Here is a 7,862-nt window from a genome sequence, read left to right as displayed (position 1 = left end):
CTTAGGGTAAATATCGCCCACAAGCCCTACCTTCTTCAAAGCCTTCTCACCTCCAGTTCCCACCCAGGCAGCTTGGACTGGCTCTTCTACCCACCTCCCCCGAGGACCAGGTTAAGCTAATTGCTTCATTAGCTGCCTGGCGGTTTAGTCCTTGGCTCAGTTCACCTAGGACCCTGCTCCTTACTATGCTTCCTTGCTCCAGGTTTCCCATCCTTTCAGATTTTCCTGGTAACAGAGACAGCAGTTCCCTGTTACAATTGCCAATAATAATCATAAAAAAAACTTGGGAGTGGAATTTGGAATAGAATTTGTTGTGGGTCAGAGTGCAACCCAGAAATTTTCTTTTTTTGACAAACTGGAAATGCTAGGAAAAAAAACATTCTGAAATAACAAAACATTTCAGCAATGTTGAAATGAAACATTTCCATATTTTGTCTAAACAAAACAATGTTCCATACATGAAGGGGTTTGGTACTGTTTAAACAAAACATTACAGTAACGCAGAAATGAAGCATTTCAACCAGTTCCAACCCGTAACTGGAAGCTGACTAATGGCCATTCTGATTTCTAATTTCTCTACATGGAGCCAATGCCACATTTAATGAGCCACCTCCTAGCGTTTCAAGGAGGGACAACTCAAAGGATCCAACTGCAGTATTAGCACTGAACCCAAAACTGCAGGATGAGAGCACTGGTGGTGGTTTTTGGGACACTGCAGTGCAAGACTCCTTCTATTGAGCAGCTTTGAATGGGGAAGAGAATGAAGTCTGCATCTTTTGGAGGTTTAGTAACACAGAGGCTTTTCTGGGAGTTCAGCACAATGAACCCCAGGAATCAGATATGATTTAGTGTGAGGCAGACAGCTGCCCTGGAGAGTATCCTAAAACAGGGTTTGGCAACCCATAGTTCACAGGGCCTTGAAGCCATTGGATCAGGCCTGCAGAACTGGGGAGCATTGGCAGCTGGGCAGCAGCACCCGGGGAGCTTTGCCCATACTGTGCTGCAGCCAGGCAGCAGGGAGAAGCAGCAGTAGCAGCCTTGGACATGAGCCACCAGAAATCCTGACTACTGCTCTACAGCACAGTTGGCCACTTTGGGTTTAGGATTTGGAGAAGAAGGAAGCAATTAATGCATACTAAATTACTCCAGGACCACATGATGAAGTGCCTTCTTTTGAGCCACAGCTACAGGCCCTGTCCATAGACCATCAACACACTCTAGAACTCCAAGCTCTGGAAAGGATGCCACAGTTAGTCACAGAGTTCTGGTAGGGAAAAGGTTACTGGCTCCACCTCTGTTTGACAAGACTTAGGTGGAGAACTAAATGGGAGGCAGGAAGCATTCTTACACTGTATTTGATTCATAAGCAAGCTGTCCTTTCAGAGATAGTTGTAACCTGTTCCCAGGCTCCCTCTCCCCACCCGCCTCAGGTGGGCAGACCACACTGTGAGAACAACAGTGGGAGATTATCTTTAAGTCCCGAAATCAGGTAGGACTGTCAACCCCTCTCCATTCTTGACACCCTTGTCCTTTGTGCTCACCAGCATGTCCCTTCCCTCCCATTCCCACTTCACCCTCCCCACTTACACCTCTGTGTGCAAGAAGGGGAGACCTACCAGCTGTAACCACAGTCCCAGCCTCTTCTGTCCCACTCTGGCCATGACTGCAGAGAGAGCAGGCTCAGCTGGGACAGTACCAGCAGTGGGCAAGTTCCCCCTCCCTGTGCCTGCTGCTTGGCTGGAGGGAACGCCAGCTGTTCAGGGCTGTAGGAAACCAGACCTGATGGGCTACACTGTGGAAAAGAGGATATGACCAGGCTACCATGTCCCCTCTGGATCTGCTCCTGGATAAGGCTGACATGGTCAAAGCAACAAAACAATCTACATGGGTATCAGCAGGGTAAGATTCAAGGCCAGAGAAAGGATGCTGCAGTAATCTGGGTGAAAAATTATGAGAGCCTGGATGATAATTTTAGCTGTATGTGCAGAAAAAAAATCATATCTGCAACACACAGCTATAGCTTGGAAATGAAGACCAAGAGGAAGTGTGTTTGCAGGTTAGGGCAATTATCAATATCCTGCCTTTGTCTGAGCCTCCCACACAGCGATGATGGAAAGAAATACCTTTTAAAAAAATAAGGAAATATTATGGCAAAAGGACACAATTGCTATATATGACAATTTATTGCTTGAAGTGAATTTATTCCTTCTAATATAGAATCAAAATATTTATTATGGATCTTAAAATGTTTAAATAAGTGTAATAATTTTCTAAATTATAAAGCATGTTTGAAAACAACTTACCAAAAATTATTTTACAGGAGTTTAGCACCTGTTGGTACTCTCTCTTTCAAAAGATTTAAAGGGAACAATATTCTCCTGGATGGAGCTCAAGGGTCAATCAAGCTGGTTCACCTTGTCAAAATACTTGGCTTTAGGCTACATTTCCTAATGAAACTTTGGAGACACTGTGTTTAAAATAAAGGTGCAAAATCCTGATATTAATTACAGGCACTAAAGCTACATTTAGCTGCCAGTCCTGCAAAACATTTATGTGTTTAACTTAGTCCCTGTTCAGCAAAGCAGTTAAACCCATGCCTAACTTCTAAGCAGGGAAGAAACCTCAAGCCAGAGGGACCATCAACCTATTTAAAAGTTAGGTATGCATTTAAGCACCTTGCTGAATAGGGGCCTAAAATCATTCTAGGGCTGTATTTAAAAGCAGCACTTAGCCTCCTCGGGTGTGTGTAGACTAAATGGGGGCCCCAAATTGAAGCAGTGGATTTTTTAATTCACCGCTTCAATTTAGGGCCCTTTAAACCCCCGTGTCAGGCACACATCCTGCACTTACCTGTCGCTCTGGTGGTGGGGAGGTGAGGGAAAGTTTCCAGCAGGCAGACCAGTCCCTGGGCAGCAAGGGGAGAGGGTGGCTGGTGCTTCCCTCCATGGTAGCCTCCCCACCCCAAGGCAGCACCCGCCTTAGGTGGTCCTGGGGGCACCACAGCCATGGAGGGAAGCACCAGGCCCTCTCAGTTCACGTAAGCTGGCAGGCTCTGGGGGGGCAGGGAGTGGAAACCAGGCACTCTGCTTTTCTTGGGTATAGCCTGCCTTCCCTGGCTGCTGTCAGGCTGCCTACAGGGCTTCCTGCAGAGCTGTGGAGCTGCATGGAGCCCACTGCTTCGCTTCCTGGCTGTAGGGGCAGCAAACTAAAAACTCCTCAGCGCTCTTTGGAGTTTTAGTTTGTTGCACCCCAAGTTATTTAAGGCACATTACACTACCGAATTTCCTGCAACAGATGGAATTAATGCACCACTGAGGCATGCAAACACCGACACTAATGCCAGGAGCCTGGGCAACAAGCAGGACGAGCTCGTCCTCCTCCTCAGTGCAAAGAAATATGATGTCATTGGGATAACGGAGACCTGGTGGGACTCCACCCATGACTGGACCACGGGTATAGAGGGCTATACCCTGTACAGGAGGGATCGTGTTGGCAAAAGGGGCGGGGGTGTAGCTCTCTATGTGAAGGAAAGCTACATGTCCCTGCAAGCTGATGTTGGCGACCGGCATGGACAGCTAGAGACCCTCTGGGTAAAAATTCGTGGGGAATACGGCACAGGGGACACAACGGTGGGAGTCTACTACAGACCTCCCACTCAAAGTCCCGAGCTTGACCAGGAGTTCGCCCGGGAACTGACTGAGGCCGCTTGCTCCAGGACCTTGGTTGTCATGGGTGACTTCAATTACCCAGACATCTCGTGGGAAGATCACTCAGCTAAATCTGAGCGGGCGCAAAGCTTTCTCTCGTGTGTGGATGACCTCTACCTGACTCAAGAAGTCTATGGGCCAACGAGAGGCAAAGCGCTGCTTGACCTGGTACTGGCTACGGGGGACGACCTAATCGGCGACCTAGTGATTGATGGGAAGTTGGGTGACAGCAACCACGAGCTGATCACCTTCACCATCCGCCCTAAAGCTGGCAAGTCAGTCAGCAACACAGAAGTCCTTAACTTCAGAAAAGCCGACTTTGATAAGCTCAAGAGGCTAGTCGGTCAGGCCCTCAGGGAGATGGGAGTTCAAGAAGAGTGGTTGCTTCTCAAGGAAGCGATCCTCAATGCACAAGCTAAATCTATTCCAACATGGAGGAAAGGCAGCAAGAAGGCACAGCAGCCCCCCTGGCTCTCCAGAGACCTAGCGGACTTACTGTGGCTAAAAAGGAAAGCCTACAAAGGATGGAGGACGGGATTCACCTCCAAGGAGGATTATTCCGTGCTGGTCCAGTCCTGCAGGGACCAAACCAGGAAAGCCAAGGCTGCAACTGAACTCCAACTAGCTTCAGGCATCAACGACAACAAAAAGTCCTTTTTCAGATATGTGGGGAGCCGGAGGAAAAGCAAGGGCAATGCTGGACCCCTGCTAAACCAGATGAGGCAACTGACAACTGACGCCCAGGAAAAAGCCAACCTATTAAATAGGTACTTTGCGTCAGTCTTTCGTCAGTCACACAGGATGCCCATGCCTGCTATGGGACAGGGAAATCTGGGTGAGCGGGATCCCCTACCCTCCGTCAATGCTGACCTCGTGAAGAAACACCTTGAGAAGCTGGATACCTTCAAGTCAGCTGGCCCTGACAATCTGCACCCCAGGGTACTCAAGGAGCTGGCGAGCGTCATAGCCCAGCCCCTGGCACGGATCTTTGAAAACTCCTGGCGCTCTGGTGTAGTGCCCGAAGACTGGAAGAAGGCCAATGTGGTGCCGATCTTCAAGAAAGGGAGGAGAGTGGATCCGGCTAACTACAGGCCCATTAGCCTGACTTCTATCCTGGGGAAGATCTTAGAAAAGTTTATTAAGGAGGCCATCCTTGAGGGACTGGCCCAGGCTAACATTCTAAGGGACAGCCAGCACAAGTTTGTTGCAGGTAGGTCTTGTCTGACCAATCTCATTTCCTTCTATGACCAGGTGACCTATCACCTGGACAAGGGAGAAGAGATTGATGTCATATATCTTGACTTCAAAAAAGCTTTTGATCTGGTATCCCATGATCACCTCTTGGCCAAACTGGCCAGTTGTGGCCTTGGCTCCACCACGATCTGCTGGCTGAGAAATTGGCTTCGTGGTCGGACCCAGAGGGTTGTGATTGATGGCAGTCACTCATCATGGTGCCCTGTGACCAGTGGGGTCCCTCAAGGCTCTGTCCTGGGACCCATCCTGTTCAACATCTTCATTAATGATGTGGACATTGGAGTCAGGAGTGGACTGGCCAAGTTCGCCGATGACACCAAACTTTGGGGCAAAGCATCCATGCCAGAAGATAGGCGGGTGATCCAGGCTGACCTGGACAAGCTCAGCAAATGGGCAGACGAGAACCTCATGGTGTTTAAGGTTCTCCACCTTGGGAGGAAAAACCTGCAGCACCCTTATAGGCTCAGCAGTGCTACGTTGGTTAGCACTACAGATGAAAGAGACTTGGGGGTCATCACTGACCACAAGATGAACGTGAGCCTGCAATGCGATGCTGCGGCTAGTAAAGCGACCAAAATGCTGGCGTCCATCCATAGATGCTTCTCAAGCAAATCCTGGGACGTCATTCTCCCCTTGTACTCGGCCTTGGTGAGGCCGCAGCTGGAGTACTGCGTCCAGTTTTGGGCTCCACAATTCAAAAAGGATGTGGAGAAGCTTGAGAGAGTCCAGAGGAGAGCCACGCGCATGATCAGAGGTCAGGAAAACAGATCTTATGATGACAGGCTGAGAGCCACGGGACTCTTTAGCCTGGAAAAGCGCAGGCTCAGGGGTGATCTGATGGCCACCTATAAGTTTATCAGGGGTGATCACCAGGATCTGGGGGAACGTCTGTTCACCAGAGCACCCCAAGGGATGACTAGGTCGAACGGTCACAAACTCCTGCAAGACCGTTTCAGGCTGGACATAAGGAAGAATTTCTTTACTGTCCGAGCCCCCAAGGTTTGGAACAGTCTGCAAGTGGAGGTGGTTCAAGCACCTACATTGAACACCTTCAAGAGTAAATTGGATGCTTATCTTGCTGGGATCCTATGACCCCAGCTGACTTCCTGCCCTTTGGGCAGGGGGCTGGACTTGATGATCTCCCGAGGTCCCTTCCATCCCTAATGTCTATGAAATCTATGAAATCTATGACACCATTAAAGCAGTGCAAAAGCATTTAGCCTGGTTTAAAGTGTCATGCACACATGTCCCTTGTTTTGTCTACACACAGACTTGTTAAACAACAAAGGTTCTAACCTGTGCACTATTAACATTGCAGGTTATCCGACTGAAAGTATGGTAATTAAAAATACAACTTTCTGTTGCTTTTACTGCTTATTTACACTTCTACTTTACTCAGTTTGAATTTTGACTGTTCAGTTTCAGTGTCATGTCCTGTTAGTTTTTTGGAAGCTTTCATTTTATCCCATTACATTACTTGCATTTCAAAAAGGGATGTTTCAAGAAACATTACAAATTCATAGCCCTTGGCTATAAATAAGCAGATTATTTGCTTAGTAACAATAGTCTTCAAATAGAAGAATATTCAAAATCCAATACACTTGTCACTGGTTTGTGTGATTTCCTTGTGTTTTATTTCCACTTAGACAGTGAAAGTTAACAAAAACCCAGTTCATGGCTACAGTCTTAATGTTGCAAAGATGGTAGGGCTATGTGAAGCTTAAGGTGGTGATTCAATTCAGAGAAGATTCGGCCTGATTTGGTGGCCGAATCTCTGAATCCTAATCGAATCAGGGGACCAATTTAAAGGTTGATGATTCAGGCAGTCTTCAGCTGGTAAGTACTAGGGGCAGGGGAGGAGGGCTGGGGGAGGGGACCATGAGGGGACCCCTGCCAGCCCCCCACCCCAGCTTCATACTTTAAAAAAAGCCCCAGTGCTCACCCACACTGCATGGGGGGCTCTGCCATGAGACCCCGTCCCACTCCCCTGACACCCCCATGGCTGCCCTGCTCAGCCCAGCTCCGGCCCTTTAAGGAAAAAAAAACAAACCCCAAGAAAAGCCCCAGGACTCCTGCAGTGGCCTCAGGCTTCATGCAGAGCCCCTCATCTGGCACAGGCCAGCAGGGATTGGCCCCCTCCCTGGCCTGCCAGAAGCGGTGAGTGTGGGGTTTTTTGGGCTTTTTTTTTTCTTAAAGGGCCAGAGCCGGCCCAAGCAGGGCACCCATGCAGAGCCCCCCCCATTCAGCCTCAGGCAATGGGGGTAGCGGGGATCAACACCTCCAACCCGGTAGCACTGGGGCTTTTTTTTTTAAACAAGTGCCAGGAGCTGGGGTGGGGGGCAGCCATTGCTGGGCTGGGAGAGGGGCTGGAGGGGATGGGCTGGCTGATTTGAAGATTGGGCAGCAGTTGAATCTCCAAATCAGATTAGGCCTAATTGAACTGGGATAGCAATTCAAATCACTGTATCAAAGCACTGTCCCCCGAATTGGCTGAATCCAAATCCAAAGCGAATACTAGCTGCTTTGCACAGACCTAAAAAATGGGCTTTTGACACTCAGGGGAGTGTTTATTTGCTTAAAAGCAGCTGTTTTCAGTGCTGTATTCACAATATTGGAACATGACTTTGGAGAAACACCAAAGGGCACTTAGCTCCCCAGCACCTTTCTCTGCCTCTTAAAACTATAGCCAACAATATTTCAATTTGGAACCAGGACAGGAGCTCCTCTCTCACCAGATCCACCCCCAGAAGCCTTAAAGCTGGAAGGTGCCTTGGAAACCCTCTGGCAACCAGCACGCTTGAGTAGGGGAAGTCTGTCTTATGGATTCTGCAAAACAAATGGAGACCTAACTGAACAAAGAGGAGACCAGATTCTTCTGTGAAAAATATCTATGGACATAGT

The sequence above is a fragment of the Crocodylus siamensis genome, chromosome 2 (genome assembly GCF_052110815.1).
Source record: "Crocodylus siamensis isolate JL-2025a chromosome 2, ASM5211081v1, whole genome shotgun sequence".
NCBI classification, from domain to species: domain Eukaryota; kingdom Metazoa; phylum Chordata; order Crocodylia; family Crocodylidae; genus Crocodylus; species Crocodylus siamensis.
The sequence above is the reverse complement of the archived record's forward strand: the minus strand, read 5'-3'. Positions refer to the sequence as shown.